Source organism: Anolis sagrei, chromosome 4 (genome assembly GCF_037176765.1).
Source record: "Anolis sagrei isolate rAnoSag1 chromosome 4, rAnoSag1.mat, whole genome shotgun sequence".
In the NCBI taxonomy this organism is placed as follows: domain Eukaryota; kingdom Metazoa; phylum Chordata; class Lepidosauria; order Squamata; family Dactyloidae; genus Anolis; species Anolis sagrei.
In genome coordinates, this window is record NC_090024.1 from 46940052 (window position 1) to 46947662 (window position 7611).

Sequence of the window (7611 nt, forward strand, 5' to 3'; positions counted from 1 at the left end):
AAGAATAAATTCTAAGATGTTAAAGGTATTAGTATACTTCTGTTTATGTTTCAGGATTATTGATGGAAGACATTTTTCAATGGTTGCTTTCCTCAAAGATCATCACCAAGAGCTGTCAATTTGCATTGGATTGTAAATTTATTCTCCAACTTGGACAAGATCTGTCTGACAATGGAAAATGCTTCTCAGGGTGTGGTAGAGTATCCTTCTCTTGAAGTGTTTAAATGGAGGCTGGATGGCCATCGGTTGGGAGTGCTTTAATTGTGAATTCCTGCAAGGGGTAGACTGAATGATGATGATGCTGATTAGTAACAACAACAAACTCAGCTATTATCAGGACCTCAAAATCGAACTGCAAAGGCTCTGGCATAAACCAGTACAGGTGGTCCCAGGCGTCATTAGCACACTAAGAGTTGTGCCAAAAGATCTCAGCTGGCATTTGGAAACAATAAACATTGACAAAATCACAACCTGTCAACTGCAAAAGGTCACCTTACTTGGATCTGCGAGCATCATTCAAAGATACATCACACAATCCTAGACACTTGGGAAGTGTTCAACTTGTGATTTTGTGATATGAAATCCAGCTTATAGGTCTCGTTTGCTGTGACATACTGTGGTTTTGTGTCAGTAAAATAATAGTTATTACTATTTGGACCAATTTATGAATGCACCCCCAGAAAGAGTAATTACAATGTGTCACATCATGAAACCACAGTTTTTCATGATTCTGTCATTGGTTATTGGATGTGCACTGAAAATAAACACGTTGGGATGCTAATTAATCTGTTAATATTATGAGATGAACATCAATTTACTTATATTTGACTCTATCTTACATGATCGAGTTGGAGTTGTTTTGATAGCATATCCCTTAATAGCAGAGGGCTGCACTGGATGGCCCTTATCGTCTCTTGCAACTATGATTCTATTGGTGGCTAAAATTAGAGAAATTCCAGGGACCAGCTGAGAGATGCAGTTCAGGAAGAGCCAAACAGAGCCACACAGCTTTGTTTCTGATGTAGATTAATGGAATTGTTGGTGCTCCATGACTGCTGAAAAAGAGGGGGCCCAATGGAGAGATCTTTCAGCAGAATTGATGAAATTATGCTGCTTCCCAACTGTAAATAATAATAACTTTATTCTTATATCCCACCACCATCTCCCCGAAGGGACTCGGGGCAGCTTACAGACTGTTCCTCTCTTGCACCCAAATGGATTGGAAAACATACGGACAAAATGTTAAGGTCTATATTGCTATCTATTTAAATGTAATTCTCCACACATTTAAAAGTCTTTTTGATGCAAGTTTTCCCCCTTTCCAATGATAGTTAGTGCCAAAGAATCTCAGTTAAAATCTTCAACATGTGGATGCTTGCACAGCAAAAAGAAAATTGACAATTTGCAGAAGCAGCAGAGAACAAGAGTACGATTCCCACGGGTGTATGCTCAAGAAAGCCAGATTGAGCAAAATGGTCATAAAGAACAATGTAATGTACAGATGTGAGGGATAATAAAGAATTTGCTAGAGTGTTATTCAGCCACTTTGGACATTTATTTGCTCTTTCTCCCCAGCATCATTTTTGCCTACACACAGCACTTCTTGAATAGATAGCCTCTTAAATGAGAGAAACTTTTCAACAGAACTCAAAAGTTGCCAAATCATGTGTTTTCTTTTTGTTTAAAAAAAGTTCCAAATAAACAGTTAATGGGAATGAGAAAGAGTATTGTAGAGCATAGCATCCCCCACATCCCATCCTGAGTTATCATGAAGGAAGAAACCATTGTAATAGAAGCCATGTGTGTGTGTCTGCATGTTGCTTGTCACTTTTATAAGCAACCCTATAAATTTCAAAGTGGTTGCTTAGGCTTCATGCTCAAAACTGATGAGAGATTGAGGATTTCAGAGACAAACAAGTAGTTGTGCTACTGGCACTGTCTCAAAGGAAGAGGCGGGCAGCTGATGGCAAAGAGAGAAAGACTAAGGATACTTACATGGTGAGGCCTTGAGTTTGTTTCCATGGACACCAACATCTATATATGCTCAAGTCCCACTATATACAATGACATATTGAAATGATGTCCCTCATTCCTCTAAGTATCTTGTCCACATCATCGGGTTTCACCAATTGAAATGACAAAATTAGACAAGCAGATGCTTGTGTTACATCCTCAGAGACTGCCGTTAACATGGTGTCAAAGCGACTTTGTCCGCAAAGAACCGAGCAAATACTTCACAGCGGGCTGCCGAGTTGTCAGGGCTCCCATCCTGTACGGTGGGGTTTAAAAGGCCTCTGACAACTTGCCCATCTTGGAATTTCAAAGTACTCCAAAATGCTGTTGTCAAAGGCTTTCATGGCCAGAATCACTGAGTTGCTGTGCGTTTTTCGGGCTGTATGGCCATGTTTCGGAATACACAGCCACTTGCCTCATTTCCAACAAGTCATTAAAAACATTGTGTATGCATTTACCTTCAGATGATGGGTATTTATGAATGAGTTCCCCCTGGGGTGAGAAGGGCGGGGTAAAAGTAATTGAAATAAATAAATAAATAAATAAATGTGTTTAGATACATATATGTCAAATTACCTGTATATACTCGAGTATAAGCTGACCCGAATATGAGCCGAGATACCTAATTTTACCACACCAAAATGAGAAAACTTATTGACTCGATTATCAGCTGAGGTGGAAAATGTAGCAGCTACTGGTAAATTTCAAAATAAAAATATATGCCAATAAAATCACTGTAATTGAGGCATCAGAAGGTTAAACGTTTTTGAATATTTATATAAAACTGTAATTTAAGATAAGACTGTCCAACTCTGATTAAATAATTATTCTAACCTTCTTCAATGTAAATGTGCTTACGTATCCTTCCAATAATCACCTAACCTCCTAACCTCCGCAGGGGTGGTGGACCCATTAGAATGGTCCGCCCCAGGAGGCTTATGGATCCAAATGGCTTCCTGACGGCTCTTGGGGAATTTCCCACCTCCTTGACTGGCGACCCTGTCGATGCCTTGGTCTCTCATTGGAACATCGAGATGACTAGGGCAATCGACACAATCGCTCCGGAACGCCCCCTTTCAAGTAACCGAGCTAACCCGGCCTCTTGGTTTACTGAGGAGCTGGCAGCAATGAAGCGAAAGAAAAGGTGGCTAGAGCGCGTGTGGCGAAGGAATCCGACTAAATCAGCCCAAACACATCTGAATGCCTTTTTAAGGTCCTACGATGTGGCAATTGCGGCAGCACAAAAAACATCTTTTGCTGCCAATATTGCATCTGCGAAGAATCGTCCAGCTGAGCTCTTCCGAGTTGTCAGGGGTCTGTTAAAACCGCCGAAAAGCGAGATCCCTGACAGCTCTGGAGCTCGCAGTGAAGCGTTTGCTCGATTCTTCGAAGGTAAAATTGCGCGGATTCGGTCGGTTTTTGACACCACTTTACCTGCAGTCTCTGAGAATGTGATGAGAGCATCTGCTTGTCAGGTTTTGTTGGATTCATTTCAATTGGTTCAGCTTGAGGATGTGGACAGGATCCTTGGAGAGGTGCGACCCACCACATGCATCCTAGACCCCTGCCCATCCTGGCTGATAAAAGAAGCCAGAGGGGGTTTGGCAGAGTGGGTGAAGGTGGTGGTTAATGCCTCCTTACAGGAGGGCAAGATTCCAGCGAGCTTAAAACAAGCTATTATCAAACCGCTGTTGAAGAAACCATCACTGGATCCCACTCAATTCGACAACTATCGGCCAGTTTCCAATCTCCCCTACTTGGGCAAAGTCCTGGAACGTGTGGTGGCAGCACAACTCCAGGGATTTCTGGTAGACACTGATTATCTTGATCCAGCACAGTCTGGCTTTAGACCGGGACATGGAACGGAAACAGCCTTGGTCGCCTTGGTAGATGATCTTCGCAGGGAACTGGACAGGGGGAGTGTGTCCCTGTTAGTTCTGCTGGACCTCTCAGCGGCCTTCGATACCGTCGATCACGGTATCCTTCTGGAACGCCTCATAGACATGGGTCTCGGGGGTACTGCTTTGCAGTGGCTCCAGTCATTTCTTGAGGGACGGTCCCAGAAGGTGTTACTGGGTGACACCTGTTCGGCCCCACAACCGTTGATGTGTGGAGTCCCACAGGGTTCGATTCTGTCCCCAATGTTATTTAACATCTACATGAAGCCGCTGGGAGAGATCATTCGGAGTTTCGGACTGAGATGTTATCTCTACGCAGATGATGTCCAGATCTGTCACTCCTTCTCACCTGTCACCAAGGAGGCTGTCCAGACCTTGAATCGGTGTCTAGCTGCTGTGTCGGACTGGATGAGAGCTAACAAATTGAAATTGAATCCAGACAAGACAGAGGTCCTACTGGTCAGTCGTAAGGCCGAACAGGGTATAGGGTTACAGCCTGTACTGGACGGGGTTATACTCCCCCTGAAGTCACAGGTTCGCAGCTTGGGAGTGATCCTGGACTCATCGCTGAGCCTGGAACCCCAGGTCTCAGCGGTGGCCGGGAGAGCTTTTGCACAACTAAAACTTGTGCACCAGTTGCGCCCGTACCTCGGGAAGTCTGATCTGGCCACGGTGGTCCATGCTCTTGTCACATCCCGAATAGACTACTGTAACGCACTCTACGTGGGGTTGCCCTTGAAGACTGTTCGGAAACTTCAACTAGTCCAACGAGCGGCAGCCAGATTGCTCACCGGAGCGACATACAGGGAGCCTACCACCCCCCTGTTGTGTCAGCTCCACTGGCTGCCGATTCAGTTCCGAACACAATTCAAGGTGCTGGTTTTGACCTACAAAACCCTGTACGGTTCCGGTCCAGTGTATCTGTCCGAACGTATCTCCCTTTACGTCCCACCCCGGACTTTGAGATCATCTGGGGAGGCCCTGCTCTCGACCCCACCACTCTCACAAGTGAGGCTGGTGGGGACGAGGAGCAGGGCTTTCTCAGTGGTGGCTCCTCACCTGTGGAACTCACTCCCGGGGGAAATCAGGGCAGCACCATCCCTCCTCGCCTTCAGGAGGAGGGTGAAGACGTGGTTGTGGGACCAGGCCTTTGGGCACCTTGGCAATTAAATCAGACAATCAGGCGAGTAAGACCAGCAGGATTGATGAAATGGAACGAAAATTAGATCTATGAGCGAAATGCTGACCATGTAAAGGAGAAATTGGGTTTGTATTTGTTTTTATTGATTTTATTGATTTTATGATAATTAATGCATGCACTTTGTGAATTATATTATGATATGATGTAAGTTTATGTATGATTGTTTTATGATGCAGGCATCGAAGGGTGCCTTTGCTTCTGTAAGGCCGCTCTGAGTCCCCTTCGGGGTGAGAAGGGCGGGGTAAAAGAACCCCAAATAAATAAATAGTTTGTTTAAACTAAACAATACATTTGGGGGAAATGCTGTGTGTATATGAATAAGGAAAAGTGGGAAAGACTGGTGCCAAGAGAGGAGGAGAGGAAGGTGCATGCTGTGCTGAGAGAGGAGGAGAGGAAGGACAGCTGGGTTGCTGTGTGGAGAGGTGAGGGTCCTGGCAGGAACGTATGAGGCCCTTTTCAGCCTCATGCCTTCTCACCAGGATCCTCACCCAAGCATATGCTAAGGGGGGCTTTATAAGCCTAAAAAAGAGCTGAAAAACTGGGCTTATACTTGAGTACAGTGTTCCCTCACCTATCGCAGAGGTTCCTTTTCAGGAACCCCCACGATAAGTGAAAAACTGTGATGTAGGGACACTATACTGTATATGTACAGTATAGCTCTGCCCACTCCTCTCTCTCTTTTTTTCTCTCCTCTTTCCCCCTCCCTTCCTCCCTCCCTCCCCCCTCCCCTTGCTGGAGCCACCCTTCTCCCTCCCTCCCTGCTCCCCACTGGCATAGAGCTCTCAAATCTGTTATATACAGTGCTCACTACTTGTATTTTCAATTTTAAAAAAAAAAGCCACGAAACAGCGAGTCCGCAATCAGCGAACTGCGAAGCGGCGAGGGAACACTGTATATACAGTAGGTAGTATTCTAAAAGGAGGGGAGAATAAGAAAATCAGAAAAGTTCTAGTTCCAAACATTTGTGATAAGGGATACTCAAACTGTAGCCGAACACTCAAACCAATACACCACACTGGCTCCAAGTTTTAAAGCAGTTTGATGCCCCTTTGACTGCTGTGGCTCAATGCTTTGGAAGCCTTGGAGTTGTAGTTTGATGAAATGCCCAAACTTTGGCAAAAAAGGCTCAAGACCTTACAAAACTAGCACTCCATGGCTCAATGCTACCCATTCCATAGCACTGAGCCAGGGCAGTTCAAGTGGTGGGGGATTGCATTCCTCCTACAATAAAGATCAGGGATGGGCAAACTTTCTAACTCAGGGGCTGCATGGGTGTGCCGGGAGGGGGGTTCTCTCCAAGCCTCCTCCCTGCCCTTTCCTCTCATTCCTCTTCACAGTGAAGACGGGGAAACGTTTTGATCCCAAAAGGATTGGCCTTGGTCAGTATGAGATGGTGGATGGGAGAGAAAAAATTAGACCCTGTATTGCCTACTCCTAATATAGAATCCTAGAGTCCTAGAGCTGGAAGAGACCCCCAAGGGCCATCCAGCCCAACGCCCTGCCATATAGGAAGGCACAATCAAAGTATTCCCATTAGACAGCCTCTGTGGAAAAGCCTCCAGAGGAGACTCAAACACACTCTGAGGAAGCCGATGCAACTCTCCAACAGCTCTTACTCTCAAGAAGTTCCTCCTAATCTTTTCAGTCAAATCTCTTTCCCTACCATTTGAAGCCATTGCTCCCTTGTGCCCTGGTCTCTAGAGCAGCAAAAAGCCAGTTTTTCCCCTGCTCCTCCTCAATGAGACACCTTTTAAAATCTTGAAACATAGTCCTCACGTTCCTTCTCTACCTTCTCTTTTCCCAGCTAAACATCCTCCAGGAGGAAAAGAGAAGGAAGAAAGGAAGAAAAGGATGGAAGGAACGGTTGAAGGGCATGCATTGAGCAGGAGGAAGGGGAGGGAGGGAGGAAAGAGAGAAAGAAAGAAAGACAAAAGGAAGAGAATGAAGAAAGGAGAAAGAAGGAAGGAAGGAAGGAAGGAAGGAAGGAAGGAAGGAAGGAAGGAAGGAAGGAAGGAAGGAAGAAGGATGAAAGGGTGGGAAGGAAGGAGGGAGAGAGGAAAGGAAAAATAGAGAAGGAAGGAAGACAAAACGTAAGGAAGGAAGGGAAAAGAGAGGAAGGTAAGGAGGGAGGAGGGAAGGAAGGATGAAAAGGTGAAAGGGAAGGAAGGAGCGAGGGAGAAAGATGGAGATAATGAAGGGAGGGAGGGAAGGAGGAAGGAATGTAGGAAAGAGAAAAGGGAGGAAAGATAAAAGGGAGTAAGGGAAGGAGAGGGAAGGAGGGAGGAAAAGGGAAGGGGGAGGGAGTGAAGAAGGAAGGAAAAAGAGAAGTAAGGAAAGATAAAAGGGAGGGAAGGAAAGAATGAAAAAAGAAGGGGAAGGAGGGAGTAAAGAGGGAAGGAAGGACGAAAAGGTGGAAGGGAGGGAGAAAGAAGGAAGGAAGGAAGAGAAGGAGGAAGGAAAGAGAGAAGGAAGGAAAGACAAAAGTGAAAAAGGAGAGGG